This window comes from Pseudopipra pipra, chromosome 1, assembly GCF_036250125.1.
Source record: "Pseudopipra pipra isolate bDixPip1 chromosome 1, bDixPip1.hap1, whole genome shotgun sequence".
Taxonomy (NCBI): Eukaryota; Metazoa; Chordata; class Aves; order Passeriformes; family Pipridae; genus Pseudopipra; species Pseudopipra pipra.
In genome coordinates, this window is record NC_087549.1 from 97,375,022 (window position 1) to 97,389,698 (window position 14,677).

Below are 14,677 nucleotides of genomic sequence, written 5' to 3' on the forward strand. Positions count from 1 at the left end.
AGTTTCTCTATATTAGCAAGGCAAATGGAATTGGGACTCCTTAGTCATCCAAACAAAACTGGACTCTAAAGAATTTTACTTATCATGCAGATGATGATACTGAGAAATGTTTATTCAACCACATAGATTTTGTGCAGAAAAGAAGGGATTTCAATGAGTTTGTTACCTTAACATTAAAATTATTCTTTTTTTAACAAAAGAGGGAATTGTTTTTTGTTTTGTTTTTTTTTTCTTTTTCCAAAACACAAGATAATCAAAATACTAACAAAGTTTTCAAGATACTTTTCCATTTTTTTTCTATTACTGGCAGATAACTTGTTTGCTTGAAAATTCAATGAAGTCACAGACTGGTAGAACAGGTTGGCAGCTGAAATATGACAGAGTGGTGTAATTCTGGTAAGAAAAGTGTAATCCTTTAAATAAATTTACATGTACCAAAAGCAACTAATATTAATGGGAAGTAAAGATTCACTTGCAACATAACACATTTAATTTTTATTCAGTTGATCTAAAAAGGCAGTTGAATGTAACACATGCAACATTTGTATTATGGAAGTACCAGTGATTAAGAAAAAGTGAGAAACATTAGCTATGGGCCAAAAAGAAGAAAAAACTCCCTGGTAGTCCTCATATTTCTTGAGGGAGAGTAGAAGAGAAAGGCATGGTTTGTGTTTTAATACATTATATAAAAACATTGGAACTCTTCTTCCAGGTTGCTGAAAGGCGTACATTTCACAAGCCTCTAATAAATCACATTTTAATCCACAAGACTTGGAAAAATTAACTAAGCTCTCCAGTCTCCAGTATTTCTGCTTGTATTCATTTGCAAATGATGAAGAGGATGAAGAGAGAGTGTTTTAATGTAGAAAGTAAAAGAACAATTGAAAGGTAAATAGGCTAAAATGCAATACTCCATTTCAAAATTTGTTCAAACTGCTCCACTGCTATTAGAAGTCTTTCTTTCATACTGTTTCTTCTTCTTGTTTTGGGTCGTTTGTTTTTCCTTTGCAATGAGGTAAGAGCTAGGCTAGCAAGTTATTTCAACTTTTCTGGGTTGAATCACTCAAACTTTGTGATCAAGAGGTACTTGATCTCCTGCAGAGTAGGTGGGACAAGACCTCAGGAAGACTCCATGCTCAGGTACATTGAAACTTCATTTGTGTATTTCCTGCATGGGCAATGTGCTACCAGCCTGCACTGATTTGGAGTTCCTGCACTCTGGAGCTTATGTTTAGGACACTTAAATCAGCATTAGAAAGTCTAGTACCTGGAGGATCTCAGGTGTCTCCCCTTCTATTTTCAGAGCTACCACCATCTGCCTTCTAAATATTTACTGCAGCTGAGCTAGTCTATTTGTCTTTTTTCCTTAGTCCAGACCTAAAGTGATACTGGTTTATTGTTACCATGAATGCAGTGTACGGAGAAAAAAATTTAGAGGTGTCATGGTTTAGGAACAGTACTCTCCAATTTAGTGGTCCCACTAAAACCCTGTGCCACTTGCTCCCTCTACCTTCTGTGACGATCTGGAGAGGAGAAATCAAGTGCAGAAGGCAAAGATCAGGGGTTAAGATGAGAATAGTTTACTGAATACAGGAATGAGACAAGAAAACAAACAGAAACAGCAATTATACTAATGGCAGAGAGGGTACAAGAAAGGAATGATACATGTGGAAAGCCCCCAACAACAGACAATACTCGACAACTCCTTCTGCAACATTACTCAACAGCACCAGAACCCCTTCTCCTGCTCCTGGCAATGACATGAGGTAGTATAGAACAACCTCTGGGTCCTAGCTATGCCTCCTCCTGGCTACTAAAAAATTAACCCTGTCCTTGCTGGAACCAGGACAATAGGCTTCCTTCTTGAAGGATTATAAAGTGGCCCGCAGGTGATGCTAAATTAAGGAAATATCTCAAGCAGTGCTGATTGCTTTTGGAAAAGGATGGTAGTTGCCATGTGAGCAGAGGACTGCCAGATCAGATCCAGACTGATGGCAGGTGAGATGGTGAAGTAGAGAGACTATAAAAACCACGGACAGAACAAAATCCTTTGCTAGAAAAAATGTTCTGACTGTCTCTTCTTGAACTTCTCTTTTCTTTTACTTTTTGGATGAAAAATATATTACATAATGCCATTCCTTTATCTTGATTGCCAAATATTTGTGGACAGCTTTTGCCAAGCATGTTAAACAACTAGAAAATACTTGATATGCCTGTTTGTCTTTGGAAATCTTAGAGGTCTGCAGAATGGCCATGTTTCTCTGAATCTCTTGGGTATTCAATTGCCCTTCCCTGATGGAATGTACCAGCGTTAGTTTTCAACTTGCATAGTGTTTCTGGTGTCTTCATCAGTAGACGTCCTGATGCTTATGCACTGTGACTGCAGTAAGACACCAAATCTACACACCACAATGCCTGACATCTTACTGTTTGGAGGACAGAGAGTATACCTATGATATGATTGTCCTGATACTGTCCTCCTTGAGCTATGCAGCTGGAGGAGCATTGTTAAGTGCTCTGAAATCTCTAAACCTCTATGCTAAACTTGCCCTGTAGCTGAATTCTCCTACATTGTATCACATGGTGAGGATGCATGAGGAATCATTAATTAATCCCATCATAAGGAATTTTTAATGCTATCATCTAACACTGTCTCACAGCTTGTCAGGATGGTTTCCTTGAGGTAAAATGTCTTTTGCTCACCTTTGTGAGTAAATGATTATTGCTGACCTTGGACTCCTGTCCTATTGAATTGAAACAGCATTTCAGAGATTTTATTGGTAAATTGAGAAATGGGAGAGAAAGGTTATTTTCCTAGGTCAATGGTAAATACCATTTCTGAGATAAATGTGTGTTCAATAGCAAAAGGCTTATGCAGCTCTTTCTGGCAGTTGATGGACCGTGCACTTTTGAGTGTAATTCAATGTTCTTTTTGGATACATTCTCTTTGAGATCTAAGTGCCCTTGTTTTACAGTGTCATTCTAAACTTAGTGTCATTCAGTGTCGTACAGTGGTGCTGTAACAGTCTTGCTGGAAAATGCTAGTTTTCGGGAGTGAGACAAGCTTTCACTAGTTTAGAAGAAGTTATTTACTGCACAGTCCATTTTTCAGGTCTATACTTAAATTATGGAAATATCTAGCTTGGATTATTTTAAAAGGGTTTAATACATTTTTTTCCCCCTGTCTTAAACACAGGAAAGTTGTCTGTTCTTCATTACTGAACACATTGTGGAATTATGGTACCAAAGGGGTTGAAATAGCTTTAATGACATGGGACAAAATGACACTTGGGGAATGTAAGAAACTGCTGCCCTTCAGTAGGGGTTTTGTTCAGCAAAAGGAGTCGTTTGCTCTTAATCATAACTAATAAAAATTAAGAGATGAATGAAGTATTTTCAAAAACTTGTAATATGTTAGTGTGATAAACTTTAAAAGAGAGTCCTTGTTGCTCCTATTTTGTCTAATTGTACTAACATTCATAGAAGTAATAATACAGTTTTCATTTTCAAACTGGTATTTATTTTATATCCACTTATAATGACAATGAGATACTCTTGGTTTTCAGCCAGTGAAGATGATTGTGACAAGAATCTGAATTTTTTAAAGGAGGCTTTTCTTTGAGGAAGGAGTTGGTGTGGAGATTCTTTTCTTCTTCTTTTTTTCAAAATCTTGAGCTAGGATGAAAAAGTTCCCTTTTGAAATACATAAGATTTTGATAAAAAAGCTTATCTGGAAGAATGCATGTTGTTTGGTTTATCAGAAATTGATGCATGTCTTCCTGTTTGGAAGCAATTAAATTTTCTTGATATCTAAGTAGAAGATTTGACCTGGCATAGATTTCCCAATGTTTAGGCTTTGAGTCTCACATAATGCGGAAGAGTTTAATTAGGTCACTGCAACCAGTGTTTGAGAAGCTGCAGAACCCTTATGCTGCTTATACTGTGTCTCTTTGGAGCACAGGTGGTTGTATGCAGTTGTAAACGAGTATTTAAACACCAAAATAGTAGAGTTCTCCAGTCATGATGATCTACTAACATAGGAACAAATTGTGAAGAAAGGCAATACCCCTTATCATACAAGACTGGCATTCAAACTGAACTGTTTCTTAAATTGAGTCTGAGACTTCACAAATTATCTATTTGACTATATTGGTCAGTTTCCTAGAATTCTGATCTTATTACCGTGCCAGTACTATAATAGTGTTTTAAATGTATGCTGTTTAAATATCATATATGAAACTTTAATGTCACAAATAGAATGTTTATTGAAACTATCAAGAGTATTAAACAGGGAGTTTCTTTAACATCGCTAGAATGCAAGTGGTATGGTGCTTCAAGGCAGATCACCAACTGAGGTGGTGATAGTGGAGTTTTCTGCTACAACTATGATCGTACTAATCGTGAGTGTGTATCTGGATGATATAGAAGTTTAAGTACTGTCTGTACTGCTCCTTTCCCATTGTTAAGGATACGTCTGACCATTCAGGAGCCACTCTGGCAGTCACTCCCACCACTACCTGAGCTGGGACCAAGTCCCCTTCACAGTTGCACCCCACACTCACAGTCAGATGGTTTCTTTACTGGCTCGGCTCAGGTTTCCCATAGCAGAGCCCAAAGGGTCCAGATTCTTAAAATAATGTAATCGTGGTGCGGAGACAAAATAACAGGTCTAGCTGGTGCCTCTGAGAAGGGACCCCAAGCAAAGGAACCCCATGGCTTTTATACCCTCACAGTCTAAGCGTGGGAAAGTCTGGAGTCATCAACTCCCACTGTGTCCCTCAGTGCCTGGTCCCCAGTCTGGGCCACAGGTCCCAGGGCCCTTTGTTATGCAAAGAGTCAGCAGGTCATGGCTTCTTGCCCAGTGCTTGGGCTCCCACCACCCAGAGCTCAACCTGCAGCTGCTTACCAATCTACTTGCATTGAATGTATTCTTTAATGCCATGGATTTTTTGTTCAGCCTGTCAGCTCAGCACCTATAAAGAACAAAGTTTATTCAGTTGTCCAAAAAGAGAAAGGAACAAAAAGTCAATCTATTAATGTCTTTTTCAACACAAATTCCTACTATTTGGGAGCTTCTCCATTCCTGCAGAACACCTTGCTAAACCAAGACCTTGCAGATTATGCTGTAAACTAATAGCTTTTCAGCTTCCTGGATGCTTGCTGAGTGAATCTGGCTTGAAAAGGTGTGGGAGGCAGTTTTCAGGATCCTGCAGTTAATCTTAATGCATTTTTCTCTTGAAATGTGAAAAGTAGAAATAATTTCTTCCAGGCTTCTCAGCAAAGAGAGCACTGTTTTTGAGTGCTTTGTCCTTTTGACTGTAGCTGAAGGATGTTTTCACGCATTCTGTAAGAAAGTATTTAGGTCCAGTCAGCCATTTGAAAAAATTAATGCAACTTGCAACTTCTTTTTACCATTTTTTCTTTTTAAATTTTTCTTTATTTTGATGGCACTTCACATTTTCCACTTATTCATCAGGTAACTCTGGGCTGTACAGTAGTTCATTAGCTCTGCCAGTTTTGGGGTTTCGTTTGTTTTTTTCTTGTTTTTGATCTTCTTAAGCAAAATTAGGGGCAATCTGTTCTGCTGTGAAAAGTTGTTAAAAGCCATTAAGTGCTTGAATAATGTATATAATTTTTATGCTACTATGTAACAGTTTGTATAGCATGAGCGCTTCTCAGTAGTCAGGTTGTTCTGGGAGGTAAGTGATCATTTGAGCAGGAGCATAAGAAGACAGGGGTAGTGTAGGCAGTAATTAGGCAATAGCTGCAGTCTCTGAATAAAGGTAGGAACAAAGACCAGAGTGGAGGCCAGTAAGATGAGAAGGTGACAAGAGGAAAAATTATGACCAGTTTTGGGAACTGCTGCTCTAAGCTGTATTGTACATCAAATCAGTAAATCAAACTGTGTCAAGGTCCTGAGCTGTCATTTGGCATGTGTAGAATTTAGGATTGCAGTGAAGCATGTAGAGGGATGGTATTTCTGATGTGGTATTTCAGACGTGTTGTCTCTATATAATATTATGTGCAATGCTTAATAACGTTAAGTGGGACCATATATTTTTAACCCAGGATCTGAAATTAGCTGTGATTTTGTAGAGTACAGAGTATCCTTGTTTATAAAGTTTATAAGACTTGGGGAGCAGATAACAGGTGTTCTGAGACTGAAAGGAGAAAATAGCTTTTGACTAACAAGAGTAGAAAGAACATTCCTAGTTAAGATCCTATCATGGTTTAAGGGTGATGAGTAGGCCTTGAAACTACTCAGAACTTGGCTCTCTAAACAGGACTTTTACTTTGAAATGACACAGCTGAAAAATGTTTACTCTGAGCAAAAATTGTGATGTATCTCTGAACCATGTTCTGTTTTATTACACAGCTTGATGAAGAACTTGAAAAGCTCTTCATTTGCATCACAAAGCAGAGCTCTCATAGAACTGTAGCATTTGCGAATTTTATTTACACTGTGACAAAAATACTAGCAAATTACTGAGACAGAACCACAGCTAAAAGGTTAGAGGAGGGCAGATAAGAGAAATGTGTCTGCAAAACTGTGCCTGTGGGTTTTTGCTTGACCTAAAGCATGTCACTGCTCCCTCTGACACAAGACTAATTTTTTCCTCTTTCAAGAGTTAAGTAGGACATTAAATATATGTTAGTTCTATTTGTGTATTTTTATAAAGCCACAGTGAATTGTGCCCTTTTCACCTTGAGAAGAGGAATATTTCCTTTCATTTGTTGTATACTGAAATTTCTTGGAAATTATCTGCCATAATGAATCACAGAATCATAGAACATCCTGAGTTGGAAGGGGAACACAAGGATCACTGATGTCCAACTCCTGGCCCTGCACACGACAGTCCCAAGATTCACACCATGTGCCTTATCCAAGGAAGTCAGCCTTCAGAAATACTGAAGAGCCTTAACTGTGGCTATGAATACACACCTATCTCTACCAGTACAACTTCACCTGATACATTGTAGTGTATATTTGCTTTTCTCAAGACTATTTTATTCTGATAGCTTATGCTTATCCTGGTCTAACCAATACATGCAAATCCATCTGCTCTTCAGTTATTTCCCATTGAAAAGGTTACTGTTTGCAAATCCCTTTATACTAATCTTTTACTAAAAAGTTTGCACTTCATATAATTGAATGTTCAGCATGCCTTACTCTTCTCCTTTAATTCTTATACTGCTCTGATCTTTGTGTTATCAGTGATTTCTCACTTGCACATAATTAGTACTTGCCCATTATTTTGTCTGTTAGTGAAAACGGTAGGTAACATCAATCTCAAAACAAGCTATTGAATTATTTAGCTGATGTGATTTTTCTCCAGTTCAATACTTTTCTTTTCAATGCCTCTTCTTTGCCTAAATCCTTTATATATTATTCACTTATTGCAAATTAATTATTTATTTGTCCTAGAATCTCTTTTATGATTCTGGTGTTTTTTATTTTTACTAAGACAACCCCATGCTGTGTAGAAACAAGTACTTCACCATAGGTGAGTTGTGGACCATGGTTCACTTGCTTAGAAAGTATATTCTCCTATACTATACTCAGAAAAAAAGGATTCCCATGATGATCAGAATTAACAAGCAATGACACTGTGCTTAAAAGAAATAACCCTTTTTCTCCTCCAGAAAATGAACAACTTGTTCTGCTCAGTACTGTTCTGTCTGAGGGTCTTTACCTGATTTTATTGTCTTTCTGCTTGTAGGTAACTAGCTACTACTATTTCTTAGGTTCATTTCAGTTGTGTTACTCCATTGACCATTCTTTGACATTTTCTTCCCTGTGATGAAATGTGAACCAAGAGAAATTCACAGTGGGTTTTACAGATGTAGCTAGTCCTAAGCCAACATTGCTGAATATCATAATGTAATAGATCTATAGTTAGCTTCATTAACTTGTGATACTCATTAATTGACGCAGTAACACGTTAATATTCTAATTCTGTATTATACTTATCTCTGGATTTTCAACTTTTACATCCTAAGAGGGGGTGACAGGATTTTAGTGCTGGATTTTCAAGCAAAATAGAGAAAAGAATACCTGCTTTTGGTATCCTTATCCACAGGCTTTCATGAATAGAGGTAAATATGAGTATAGACTGCATTTCTTCACTGGATTTTGGCTTGCAGAGAGCTGATCTTGGCCAGCTGCTATATGTCCATCCCAACCCCTCTCTCACTCTGCCTCCTCAATAGGATAGAGAGAAAATATGGGAAAGCTCATGGGATGAGATAAAGGCTTGCCAATTACCGACAAAGGCAAAACAGACATTAGTTTATCGTCAGCTAATCATCGAGTTAATGGTGAGAAACAAAGGCCAAACCTTCCGCCCTTTCCTCCCTGACTCACCTTCACTCCTTCATTCGCAAGTTGTCTACCTTACCCCCTCCTCCCGCTCTCCTCTCAGGGCTGGTAGCGTCATTTTCCCCCCTTTTCTGGTCACACCTCGCCGCCGAGCAGCTGCTCTGCCCTTTCCCAGCTGGGCTTACCCCGGCCGGGACTGAGGGGCTATGGGGCTGTGGGGCTGTATGGCTCAGGAGCTGAGGGGCTGTGGGGCTATAGGGCTGTGGGGCTATAGGGTTGTGGGGCTGTGGAGCTGACGGGCTGTGGGGTTGTGGGGCTGTACGGCTCAGGAGCTGTGGGGCTGTGGGACTGACAGGCTGAGTTGGTCCCTGTGCTGGGGCTGTTGGAACCGCTGGAACTGGCTGTGCCTGCCTCGGGGCAGCCCAAGCCTCTCCCCCGGCGGAGGCAGGAAGTCCCCAGTTCTTTGTGTGCTGTCTCTGTTCTGTGAATTTACCTGCAGTCGTTCTGACGGCCACAGCACCCCAAAGAGGGCTGCAGGTAACAGGGGACTGTTAATTACAGGAGCTGTCAACCTCAGCAGTGTTGGAGCTTGCAAAGCCATCTTTAAAGGTCAACACAGATTTATTTTTTTTCTTGGGTTACCTAATTTCCAGCATATCATACACCGTGCTTTATTTTGCATAACATATTCGTAAATTTCTATTCTGTAATTAATAATTTCTGTCATAAATAAGCTCTTGTTAGCAGCTTCTGGTCACTTTAGAACAGACCAAGTATGTCATCTACATGTTGACCCAGTGAGATATCATAAGACTAATATAACTGTCATATCTAAATGTATGTTTTTTCCATCAAGCTTGCATGACTTACTAACTACTTGCAAAAATTAAAAACAGTATTTGGAAAAGAAGACCTGTACTAAAAATATTTTAAAACAGAAACTTTCTGGAAGACAGGAATAGTTTCAGATTCTGTTTCTGTCTTCCATAAATTAACCTGTGCTTTTAAGCTGAAGCTTTAAACAAGGTCCTTTTGTCAGTAGAAGTACTGGGGTTTGAATATCACTGATAGCAGCCTTAGAGAGATGGAGTCAAATTTCTAATCTGATTAGTAAAAATCTAGAAAATGTTGTTTTCCATGCATGGAAATGCCGTTCCTTATCTTGCACAAAAAATAATTCTACAAAATATACCTATATGCATATATAAAATACACACTGTCCTAGCAAGCATTCATAAGTATCTCTAACCCATTCTTGTCTTTCCCTCTGGCAAATTATACATATGAAGTCTGTGTTTGCTATATACATACAGCTGTGATTGCTCAGAGCATTAAATTGCATGGATGTATGTAGCTGAATTGAGGTATAAGAATAAACCACATTTTCTTTTTCCTTAGATACGACAAATCAAATAAACTAACATCTGCCTTGTAGTCATTTTCTTATGCACTTATTTAACAAACAAAAGGGAAATTTTTGTATTTTTGTGTGTTTAAAATTTATCACCAGCTCCAAATTTCAGGAGCTGTGTCTAAGAAAAGTGGCTTTCTTCCATATAGAAAGGGGAAAGAGAGAGAATGGGGCATGTGGCTTTCTCAGAATCAGGGAGGAAGACAATGAAAATTGTATGTGCACTTAAATGTGGAGAGAATAAACAACCACAAATATTTAATTCTGGCAGTTGCTTCAAGGGCTTTTTGGAAGAGAATTAGGGTAAATACTAAAGGCAAGCCTGAATAAAGTACAAATGAGAGTAGAAATCAGTTTTGTCCATGGATGAGTCAAGGTTTGGTATCTGCTCTCATATAGTTCCCTTTGGTCCACACGGTCAAATAGATATGCTTGTCTTTTACTTCAGATTTATGACTGTGGATCCAGAAACTGCAGCCAAGGTGTAAACAAACTAGTAACCCCAATTATCTCTCTCCTTTTCTTCTTTGTTAGTTGCACTATAGGATTGTGGCTATGTTTCAAAATACACATTTATGATATCTGAAAGTCTGGCTCATTTAAGACTTATCACACAGTCAGCCCTAAAATAATTATTTTGCCATTTCCCATGGATTTGTCTTTCCCTTCCATTTTTTTTTATCCAACTGAAGGAATATTTCATACTATGTAGCTCCCAACAGAAGTTCAGTTTTGAATTTCTAAAGCCCCTATTGAACTTGCAGTAGCACTTTAACACATTGTAGCACCACTTCACTTGGAAGTGTCCCTAATCCTCAAATATTTTAAGGACGCCATTTTTTTCTGTTTACTTGAGTTGCAGGAACATGTTCACTTTATTGAGTAGCTGCAGGCAGATAGACCATTACTGATTCCTGCTGTCAAAAGAATGATGGGTAATCCTTATTCCCCCTGAATCGACACACCTGACTTCCTATGTAGTCAATAGAAAGAAAGAAGAGCCAAATTCTCTCTTCCTGCGATGTTGGCTCTTGTGCCCTCGTGCAAACTGCATGACATTCTCGTCTTATCATGACCCCCAGCTCACTGGGGTTTTTTTAGACACTGGAGAGAACAAAGTTTCATGACTTAGAAAATGTGGCCTTGGACAGTCAATTTGTCCTATCAAAGGAGAATAAGACAATGATGCAGTCTAGCATTATTTCAGAATTTAAATAATTGAATCTTAGAGTTTTGCATGGTCATTTTAGTCCTCTTTTTAAACAAAATTAAAAGTTAAAACCCCTTTATATAGCTTCTGGTCAAACTCTGTTTTGACTGTGTGGTCTCTCCTTCACTGTGAGCTATGGTGTTTGTGAAAGTATAACTCAAAGTGAATGTTTTGTGTTATAAGTGTATACAGAAATAGTTTTAATGGGTGTAAATTTACTATTAATTCTGGCTGCTGTTTATACTGTTGATGTCAGCATTGTGGGAAAGCTGGAGAACAGCTTTAGAGCGATAGACCATGAGCCAATAGCGTGTCCTTAGAACAAAGATGGCCACACATATAGATTGAATTTCAGATTAACTTTCTCAGGGAGAATAATTTTTAGAGAACAGTGGGGTATCTTTGTCTGTAAGTCCTGTAATCTTCTTAGTCTACACTAGCACTGCATAGCAAATAAGAATTTTTACTACTTGTTTCAGCAATACTGATAAGGCTACAGATCATGCAAAAATTAAGGTTCATAGATAACCATTAATTTTCAGTTCATTCAAATATATGGCAGAAATGTCTGACTATCTCTATTCTTACACAAGCCTACTTGCATTTTTCTCCAAGGAGTTTTGATTTAAAACAGTTTGATTTGGTTTTCCTGGCACATTTTCTGTAAGTATAAAAAGAAGCAGGACTGCCTTTTGCATTTAGGTAAGGAACCATCTTGGTTTATGTTTTAACAGCACCTGCCTCTGAAACACTTGCTGTCATAAAACAGATTAAAGGATCGTAGTAATTGTCAGATGACATACTGTGCTTCAACTTGACACTAATTTATTTTAAAACAAGTTCTGATTTTTCAAACACTGCTCTAAAACTTTCTGACAAGCCTAACCATAATATAACTGAGATTACTTAGATTGCTCAGGCTTTAAGAAAATGTATTTGGAGCCATTATTGTTTAAAGTTTTGTTATTTTGTGCCACCTTGTAAGGAGATAGAAAATGTCAATATCATTTTTCTTCTGTTTATCATATTCAGTTTCTTCTTTAGAACCTATACCTCATTCTCGAAATTTCCTTGTGCATTTGAACTTTGCACATACAGCATACAGTACTTCAGTAAATGAGGTGCATGCAGCTTGACAGCCATGGTGAATAAAGTCATACTCTTAGAATGCCTTCTTTGCATTCTCTTGCATTTAATAACATAGCAAATGATCCTTTGACAAGAATTTTATGAGACTGAAATGAAAAGTGGCTATCATATGTGGTTAACCTGAAGGTCAACTTAAATGAGAATTACTTTGTGCTTAGGTATTTTGAATATGGGAACTTGATAAAGTTGTTTTTATAGAGTCCTTAGAAAATGAGATTTTCATAATAGACGAATGAGTCTTAATCAGTATGCTTCCTCTGCTGCTTTTCAGATTCCTAAAATGGAAGGAATCCTAATGGATTCATTAAAATTAGGTGCAATGACTTTGCTTTGAATAAAACATAGGTAGGTAATTTCAATATGAACTTTGGGATATTGGTAAAATTTAATTATGAATGGAAATATATATAATACATGCTTTTTACCAAAACCTAAAGTAAATGGACAAGGGTTTCAGTTGAATGTAGGTTAGATTTTGGCCAAATAACTTTTTGTTAGAGAAATCAAAGATTAAATTACCTATCCTCATCAGGGAGTAAATTAGGAAGGAAAGAAAGCCCAGGTCTCCTTGAACCCCAAAGGGGTTGCTTTCTCTTCCTTTGAGATGGATGAAAAGAAATAAGACAGCCTGAAGTTATATTAATGTACTATGATAAAACTCCAGATGTATTCATGCTGACTTAATAGTGTGGAAACTATAGTAGATTACCTTACTGGAATGCAGGTGCCTATCTAAATTACTGTGTGGTATGTAAAGGTAACATGTTAGCAAGAAAGGCAACCAAGGAAAATTTTATTTAAGAAAGGATGTTGATAAGGTCACTATTTAGGAATAAAACAACAAGTATTTCAGGTGAATAGTGAGAGGAATACAAAGTGAACAAATTAAGGTGTGGGACATCATTAAGAGTTGTACTAGGAATATATGAGCAAACCCACTAAAATTTTCCTGATAGATGGAGAGTTGTTTCTGTGAGGCTTCAGGGATGCTGTCTAAATCCTGCATTACAAATGTATAAAACTGTATTTTTGTTTGTATTTATCTGATATGTAGGAAGTCTGCAACAAATCTTAGCCTATTTTGTGTATGTTGCCCTTATATTTAAATGCTAGCCTAGACAGAAGACTAGTGGTGTTGGATGAAACAGGAGAAAGTATAAGAGGTGAAGTGTTCAGGTCTTAAAAATGCAGAGGGGATTATAGAGGTGATGGTGGAGTTGTTTGCAAACATGTCTGAAACGCATATGGCAGGGTTGGAAATTGGTAGTGAAGTTGTAATGGGATGATGTCTACAATATAAAAATGGGAATGTGGCAGTCTCTGAAGTTCTATCTTTATTGGAATTGTTGTAAGTTCTGCAGTATCTTATGATGGCTGGACAACTTATGACTTTACTTGGACTGCTAGGGTAATAATTACTTCAAAAAGAAGAAATCATTTTTTCATGTAAGTTTTGTTTAAATTAATTTACTTTTTTTGATTTTATTATTGAAATGAAAGTTTCTGAATCTGTGCACAAGCATGCATTTGTTTACAAACTATAATTACTTTGTATTGTATAATAATTAGGATCACGGTAAACCTCCAGTATTTTCAGAACTATGCAAGGCATTATGATTTCCCTGTAGAATTTCAGACAGGTTTTTTTTTCTCTGTTTCTGATGTGAAAGGCAGGGATACAACGAAATTACACTCTAAAGAAAGAAGAACATGAGTTCAAATCATTAAATTTTCTTTCTTAGTACAACTTTGTTTCTTTGGCAGATGCGAAGTTTTGGGGGTTTTTCTTTAAATGATTGGCATTTCAGCACAGTAATATTTCTGTGTGCAAAGGAGAATTTGCATCTCTGTTCCTGTCGATCTTCATCTCAGCTGACTAAGAGATGGCATATGTCAAAAGCAGGTGCATTTTCAGATGTAATATAGGACAAACAAATGTGTTGTTCATGTACAACTCTTTAAAGAAGTAATGCTGACTGAACGGCAAAGGAAACTTTATTTAAGTTTCAAGTGTTACTTTTGCTCTGGTCCACTCTGAAATCCCTAAACTCACACCAGACTAAAACTAATGGAAGATGTTATTGTGTTGTGCTACACATTTAGTCTTCATGATGAGCTTTCTTAGTCAAAACAATTTTCTCTTTCTTGTTATTCATGGTTTGGAAATGAGCTTCTGCCATCAGACTTTCTCAGTTGGAAACCAAACAGTAATGCAAACTCAATCACATCTTCAACTTTTTTCTTTGAACTGGTAGACAGACCCATGGTAAAAGGAGAGAATGGAAAAATAGCACATTTTTTTAAAGAAACGCTGCTGGTTTTTGCCATAATTTTTATGCACTGAATCACTCATCTAGTGAACATAGGCAATTGTGAAAGCACAAGTAACATGGTTGAGTCAAACTCAGGAATAAACCAGTAACTTCTGTAGCAGCTGTGATACTAGTGGTGCACCTGCAGTGATGATTTGGTGGGCTGAAGAGCGTCTTTCTGCTGTGAATTTGCCTTGCCTCATTACCTCAAGGCTTCTATTATGCCTTTGACCTTGTCACTTCAGCACTTATAAGTAGTTTCCCTCCTCCGGCTG